Source organism: Athene cunicularia, assembly GCF_003259725.1.
Source record: "Athene cunicularia isolate RWA chromosome 1 unlocalized genomic scaffold, athCun1 chr1_part1, whole genome shotgun sequence".
Lineage (NCBI taxonomy): Eukaryota > Metazoa > Chordata > Aves > Strigiformes > Strigidae > Athene > Athene cunicularia.
Genome location: NW_020799091.1, coordinates 115,896,568 through 115,905,100, shown reverse-complemented (window position 1 = coordinate 115,905,100; position 8,533 = coordinate 115,896,568).

The following is an 8,533-nucleotide window of genomic DNA, read 5'->3' as shown; positions in this document are numbered from 1 at the left end:
TTTTTTCATTTCAAAAAATGATGGGTTTTTTCTAATATAGAATTTCTCACATGTCAAGTGCAATTTTGATCAACTCCATGGGAATACTCAGGACTTAATTTTATTCTCCAATGGTTTTATTTCATGTAAGAGACTTAGACCAAAATTAACGCTAACAGGTTCCTCTCTCCCTGTAGCTAACCCACTCGTTACAGATTCTTTCATCCTCCTGCTCTACCTTCTCCCTACCACTTTCCCTGTTCCAACAGAAAACCAAGCATATTTTTTCATCAAGTTATAGTTTTACCAATCCTACTGCCAGGCCTCAAAGCCTTGCCACAACAAGATGGAAACATCTTCCCTTTCCTCTCTATTCGGTGACTTAGCACGCTATGAAACCACAGTTTTAACTCAACTGTATAGCAGCTGATTTTGGAAGAGGCTGTACAAGTCTCCCAGCTGCTTGCTTCCACTGTGCATCAAATCCAACAGTTCGTCTCGCTGTCAGAAAACTGGCAGATGAGTCAACTCCAATCTAATCATGGTTAGTTTAGGGAGGTGTAATTTTTTGGCTGAATCAAAGATTTGCACTGCAGCCAACTGACTGCTCAATCCAGTCAATGAGAAACAGTGGGAATATTTAGGTAGGAATGGCCATGTTGGGGCAGCCAGACCATCCTCTTGGCAATAGCCTCCTGTTTGGCTGGACTAGGCAGGTTCAAGTCTGAAAGCTCTAACCACTGAACCTTAATGCCATATATTCACCTGAAAATTAAAATATATTATTAGTAAAATCATTTTAATAAGATACATGTAAAGACTTCATTGCTGCTTCTCGACAAAGACTAATTAACTTCATTGGAATCGCTGGCCCTCAAAATCTTTCTTCCAGGGAGACCAGTAATCACTGAAAGAAAGAGTATGGACTTGAGCAATAAATGTCTACAGCGTTAATCCAGGTAAAGTTTCAGGAATTAATCTGATTGTCTCTGCTAGAAGTTGAAAATACTCCTTAATTTGGCAATTCTTTAGAGGACTGAAAGTGAAGCTGCTTCTCAAAATAAACTTCTTAGATATAATAGTTTGTTTGGATTTGTGTTGCTGTACCCAAGGTGAGAATCTGGTCAGGAAACACAATGCCTTGTACTAAGTACAATTAGAAGAGACAGTGCAGTGCACAGACAGGTGGAAACAAGGCTATGAAATGAGGAGAAAACAGAAGTTTCCATGGGCAACTCTGAACCCTTTCACAAGTTTTGGTTCATTTCCTCACAGGGGGTCAGTGGCAGAAAAGCTAAGCATGTGTCAGTGGCTGAGATTTATTCCCCATGAAGATGTTAAGCTCACTGGAAATTACAGAAAAACTCTTTAGAGGACAATAGTGTCACAAGGTGATGTATTCTGCTGCACAGAAGTTGATTTTGAACATAAGCCTGCTACCTGTATAAGTTAGATTTAAGTTCTCCTTCCCTACCAAGGAAACAAATATATTAATTTGATTTGTTTAGGCTTGAGACTGTAACAGTTGTTATCTCTCCCAAAGCTTAGCAGAATGATGTCCAAATTCAGTGGAACCCAGTATGTGATTGCTGTTGTACAGGACACAGTGGACCCCTCGGGTGGTGCTCGTGGCAACAGTGCAGCATTTTAGAAATGTGAACATGCCTCTGTGCATGTGGAAAGCCGCTTCTTGTCAACGGCACTGAAATACAAGTTAACCAATGCAGTCCTTGCACAGATCATTGGCCAGTAGAAAACCTGTCCTCCAAAAAGTTCTCCCATAATCTCAAGGGAGCCTTTTTCTTTCATAATGAAATAAATCTTAGCTGAATGGCACACTTGCCATCTCTCCTACTGAATTATTTATTCACTTCCAGCACTTACTTGCTCATTTGAAATCCTGTGCTGTCATGTATTCAACAAGGAAGTCATCTTTGTTTAGTCTGAGCCACTGCTCAGACTGTCCATATCCAAGCAGCCTACTCTTCCTTGGAAAGAGGATATTTTGGAAGAGATGGTCTTCTTCCCTCCCACTTCCTTTGGCTTCTTCATTAGATTTGGAATTGATTAATAAAGCAAGAGGAAAGTATGGTGTGGAAACAGCTGTACAAGTGTTAGATCCTGCAAAAGGCTGAGGCGCTGGTAAATCCAAGTGCGTCAGTATTCTTGTGAAGTGGTTATGATGGTTACTTAGAAGTGCTAAAGAAGTAATATCTATGAAAGATCAGGCCCAACACATGAAAAATCATGCTGATGTCACACTTGAAATCATGGCTTGGGATTTGGCTGACGCTAATGATAGATGAGTAACAGGAAAGCCTTTCAGGATAAAATTGATGCTGAATCCTGCTGTCCAGTGCTGTATTACTGTGAGGTCATCCCAAAAACTTTTGGATTAAAGCCTGAACCCACTTTCTAGTTTTCTGCTTGTTTATGAGTTGATATAGGTTTATTAACTGCCATTGTGGCTGTATTTTTCCTTGTTCATTTAAACATTATCTTAACAGCCAAAGTGCCTGTTCCCAAATCTGCCATTTGTGAATACTGATGTGATGTGTTTTCCCTGCACTTCAGCCATGTCCATTCTGTTTTCTTTCCCTGAATCAGCACGTGGGAAAGAGGGACAAATTTTCCATAGTGTCTAGCGGATAGTGAGTCTTTGTAAAACAGGAAGATGTTCAGCCTCCCCCAGGAGTGACACTGCAGTGTGAGACCCTCGGGAAGATGTCCTGATGATCTAATGAGTAACATGGCAGACTCCTGCGTTTTGCAGCAAGGTACATCGGGGATTGAGCTGTACCTTTTTTTATCACCCTGCTGCTGAGTTCTATAATACCATCAAAAAACAGAGTAAAAAAGGAGCTTAAATGATGTCGTTTGAAGGGGGGAGGGAGGAAAAAAAAAAAAGAAGCAACGGGCTCTGTGTTCTTGTTGCTTCTGTGCTATCCTTTGAGCATGACTGATCATTGCAGGCATTTAAAACTCATGTGGGCTCACACTGGCCTGGGGAAGCTGATCTGCAGACTGACAACCCACGTTGATGTGGAGACCATAGATAGCCCTGGGTTGTTGTGGTACTAGAGGGTGCCAGGGATGCTTGTAGATGAAGTTAATGCCATGTGAGGTAGTGAACAGCAAATTCTGCTACGTGAGTAGGAGTTAAAAGGAGGGCATTAATAATCAACACTGTCAAATGTGAACCGTTGAAAGATGAGATATTTCAGACTTCCTACAGCTTTTTTGAAGGTTTCCTGCCTTGATGGGAAAGGTGATGCCATCAATTAAACTCCACTGGCACTCTGAAGTTACTGCTTGGTATGCTGGGCTTGCAAACAAAGATTTCTTTAAGATACTGGTTTAATTCCCATTTTAATAATCTTATTCTGGAAAGATAGTAGGGCAATATATTTTTTCTTTTTATTGAGCTAAAAGTTATCCCCTGGTAGAAAGGGAAATGGGGGAAAACTATACTAGCATAAAAGTATCTTAAAATAGCTTCTACCTGGAGTTAGCAACCTTTTTGGTTTGCCAGATATAACAATTTGCCTTGCCAAATTATAGGTGAAGCAAGCCTGTGAACAACACTGAAAGCTGGAAGATTGCCTGTTGGAGGCAAAATGCCACTCAGCAGCCGACGAGCAGTGCATTGCCTGTAACAGAAAGCAGAGCTCCTAGATAACCTGAATTCAGAGCATGCCCAGAGCTGGAGGCTGCTGCCTCTCCACAAATGCCACACCTGCCACTGATGTAGTGTCTCACTCCAGTCTTCTCACAGGCTATGTTGGGCAGATGTACCAGAGCCAGCAAAGTCCAGAGATTGCTTTGACTGATCTCTGTTGTGAAGCTGTAGCAAAAACAAATTGCAGCGTAGGGGGACTTTCCAAAAATGCAGATCTTGGAGCTCATACTAGTAGTTGCCTGTATGGTTGCAAAGTCAAACAGATCTGTACACTAAAAGAAGCTATTCAGAGGACTGTTGCTCAGGCTGGGATGGATTTTCCTGTTAAAACTTAGAATTATTTTTCTGGGAGAAAGGTAAGCTTTTCAGTGAGTGTAAATAATGATACAGAAATCACAACAAGTAATTCCAAAGTCCAGGCACATATTAAAAGGGATGAATCATTGTATCTGTCTTCTTTAAAATTATTGTATTAATACTCAACATATATTGACATAATCTGCAGGAAGTTTTCCAGCAGTGTTTTATCACTAGCATTTTTTTGATCAATAACACAAAATTAGAAATGGTGGAGCTTTAATGGCTACTGCTGACTGGCTCAAAAAGGATTCCAGTCATCTAATTTTATTCAGAAGCCATTGTCTCTAATTGTAAGATGCTGATCAGTTATAATAATACGCTGCTGACAATCGATGAGTCACGCCAATAGTCAGATCAAGACGTTTGAACAACAAATGTAAATAGGCAGATAGAAAGAAATGCGAGAATCTGAAGTCTGTTACCAAGGGCATTGCTAGCACAGCTGTTGGAGTACATGGGGGAATATAATAAAAACTGTTTGCGATACAAAAATGTCAGTAAAACCCCTGTTGTTGCCTCTTGCAGTGATTGATCTGACAAATAACTTGGAAACTTCTTGTTCAAGCATACTTTTTCCTCTGCTGTGCATGCAAGTGCCTGGGTGCTTATTGCACTCAAAGTTTTATTTTTGCTGTGCAAGGTCAGAATTGGGTTCTTAAAAATCTGTTGTCGTCTTCCCCTTTTCTATTTCATTTTTCCATTAGCAGAAGGGGGCACAAAGGCTCCTTCCTGAGACTTTTCAACCTCAGACCCCGTATCATGGTATCTGCTATCGAGCCATCAGCAATTTGTAGGACTCCTTGGCTTTGGCATGGTTTAGATGTTCAAAAGGGGTACTGCATCTGAACAGCAGCTCTCACAAAGCCCAGGTGTACAGATGTCTTGGCTGTTGTAGGTCACAGTCAGGTGATGGAGACTGCTGATGGATCTGTCACACACTACCAGATAGCCTCTAGCTATAGAGGAAGAAAGAAGTGACAGCTGCAAAAATTCAAGTCTCGAAGAAACAAACTACAAATGTAAAAAGAGGGGAGGAGTAGCTGAGCTGCTGGAAGGGGAGTGGGGGTGGTCTGGAAGGACTGTAGCTGTTATTATTGGCGTACTTGGGGTGCAAGAGGCTGGAACATGGAAATACAGTTTCCTCCAACAAAACCATTATTTGCCTGTCTGATCAAACCTTAGGGGAATCAATATATGGAAAAGTTATTTATCTATTCACTTTGCTCTATCTACTGATAAATTAAGTGAGGGGGTTGTGTGGATCCAGATGATGCCTTTGGTGCTGTTATTTTACGTTTTACAGAAAAGCTAAGGGCTTTGCATGGAACCTTTTTTCTTGAAACTCGGAGTGAATAAATGGGTCTTAAATTAATTGCACATTTTCTTTGGATGTTGTTATTGTCTGTCAACCCTCAATGGAGACAACATTCGAGGTGGTATATGAATAGTGAAGAGAAAGCTAATTTTCAGGAATCCTTATTTCTTTTCAAGAGAAGATCTGCCTCTGATTTGTTTGGTGATTTACCAGCCTTCAATGTGTGAGTGTTTTCCTGGGCTTTTTGTACACCACTTCTTAAAATAATAATTTAAAAATCACAACTGCTCAAATCATAAGGTATTCTTTATTGGATTCATCTGAGTTAGCACCTTCCACAGATTATTCTGTCCTGTTGTTTTGAGGCATTAGGAGTCTTCTTTATATCCTTATCTACAGTAGATGTCTAGTGGTTTACAGCTCTGTTCTAGAGTCATGCCTTCAGCTCCCAAGTTGCCTCCTTGATTCCTTGTGCAAACTACTCTGCTGATAGTTGTTGAAGTGTTTATAATGGGAGGGGGGAAGAACTAGGTATACCTGAGTGCCCTGCAGCTGTAACGAATTCTGCAAGGCACACAGCCATGTAAATACTTCCATTTGAAGTTCTTGAAGGAGGTGCCTATATCTAACAGCTTTATAAAGGACAATAAAGTAATGCAGAAGGTTAGTTTCCACATAAATTTAGAGCTTTAAGAAGCACATGAGAAGTGCAGCAGAGAAAATATTAAAAACTTTGCATAACACGATAATGTTTCTTTTAAGAGTCTATATCTGAAACTGTCTTGGCAAGCAAAAATATTGCCAAACAGTAGCTTCACACTTTTGTTTTTATGGCTGCAAGATAAATACGTGGCTGTGGAAAGACTTTGCTGTGAGTATGTGTTAGCTCAGGTTATCTAGCATGGGCCCAGGGTTTGTTCAGCTTGTCTCAGTGAGGGTTCAGAGAAACCCCTCTGCTTTAGGAAGATATGCCAAAATAAGTGTTTGACAGAAAAATGATTCTTTTAGCTCTAGAAGAAAGAGTTGCATCCTTCTAAGCTTAATTTAGAGAATGGGACTTGCCTGAATTTGAGCCTCCATTTTTACTGCTGAGAGTGGTATTTCCATGCTTTTCTTCCCTTAGCTATAGCAGCTGAAGTATTTGGGGAGGATCCCAGATGAATGGGAAGTCTGAACTGAGCCAGTCTCTGGAAAGAGTGTGTCTCTGTGCACTGACTGCTGCACAGGAGCCTGACTCAGTTACATGAAGGTGGTTGCTCTGGGGGGCATCATGGAGTACAACTAGCTGACTGGTGCTCAGAGGTTGCTGCTCCTGAAAGGCAGAGCAGATTCTCTGAAGAACGTGTGGCCCCAGTATAGGTGATAATGACTGATGTACTGAAAAAATGCTACATTTTACTGTAAACAGCAGATGAAGCAGGGCTCTAGGCACTAAAGCAATGGGAGGTTTCCTTTCTCAGCCCACTGGTTACATGCCAAGTGGGTTGATGGTTTATTGTAGCTATTTCATGGCATGTTGTTCAAATTACTGGGTTATATGAGAGAGATGAGAAACAATGACAACTTTTACCAAATTGTTTTACACCATGGAGGAATTGCTTTGGATGTCATATGAAGTTAAATGTTCAAAGGACTTGTGGGTGGAAAATGATTTCAACAGGAGAGCTCCACTGAAGGGAGAGCAACATGCTTGCTGGATAGCCACATGTCTCAGTAGGTCAGAGACTTATTTCTTTAATGCAGATAATGTTTAGCTTTGTAGGTAGAAGGAAGAAAAATTAGTACTAAAATATTTTCTTTGAATGTTACATTCAGCATACATGTCACCTCGTATAAAGAAAAAAGGAAAATGCTAAGGCAATAAGAGAAATGTTAATCATAATTTTCTTTCTTGGATCACTGTTAAGCAGCTGTCTTATTCATTGCTTCATTTCCACTAGGGGCCAATGAATTGGAATTACAGTACTTTTATAGCTGCATCTGCCTGCGCCCACTTTGGAAATGTTAGCTCATTAGCAGGAAGCCGCTCTAAAATGCTCCACCTTGCTTGCCTCTGGCTCAGCACAACCAGTATGCAAAGAAGGCACAGCTTTGTCTCTCAGATATACTGAAAAAAAAGATTGCTGTTGAGTTTTGTGCACGTGGGTCGTGAAGCATGGAGTCATAACCTCATGGCATGTGGTGGATTGCAGCTTGGCTGCAAGCAGTCCTGGAGGATATTGTCTGTGTGTGGGAGGATCCACAGAGCTCGACTGGAAACTTAAGATGAAACTATTTCATAAGGTTTCTGTTGTTTGCTTTTTCCAGCTGGGCTGTTTACACTTAGATCTCTTCTCTAGTGTTGCGACATGTGTGTTTCCCTCATTACTTTCCTATTCCACCTCTGTGAATCAGTAAAGACTTGTATAAAAATGAAAAAAATAATTAACCTGTCAAGTACTCAAAGGCTCTTAAGGTTGAAGAAACGATGGGAGCGTATGTTTAGATGCGAGTAGTCCTGCTTTTTGTCCTTTGTCAGCATGGAAGTTGTCAGTCTGGTGTTGCATCTGAGTCTGAAGCATGGGAAATTAGCATAGTGTAGGCATAAGGCCATACCAGCCAGGGAAGGTTTTAGATGAAATACAGCCCCTTGAGGGTTCCCAGGTCAAAGTTCAAGGTGGTTTCAATTGCTGTTCGAAATTTCAAGACACGTTCTCTGCTTCTAGATCAAGAAGTTACGTTACTGCACATAAAGCAAGCATGCAGTCAGGCAGGTGTTCTCAGGCTCAGTGAAAACAGTAGTTTATACAGAAGACTATGGGAATAGCATGTCAGATGTAAAGGAGGCTTAGCCAGTTAGTTCTGTTTAAAAGCTTTCCAACTGCTCCCTGCCATACTTTGGAGGAAAGTAAATTATACAAAATACCTGAAGGACAATCAATCAATGTCATTTGTAGTACAACATACTTGCTAATCCACCTATCTTGTGCCATTGCCACGATGTGACATTTGCACATCTTCTGGACGTAGAGGATCACTGCAAGTGCTCACAGAAACAAGGACTCACTTTCCTGTGTGTTCATATCACAGATCATGCTGGAAAGCAGTTTTGTAGACAAGGACCTGGACATCCTGGTGGACAGCAAGATGACTGTGATCCAGCAATGCACCCTCATTGTCAAAGGCAGCCAGTGGCATCCTGGGCTGCATTAGGAGGAGTG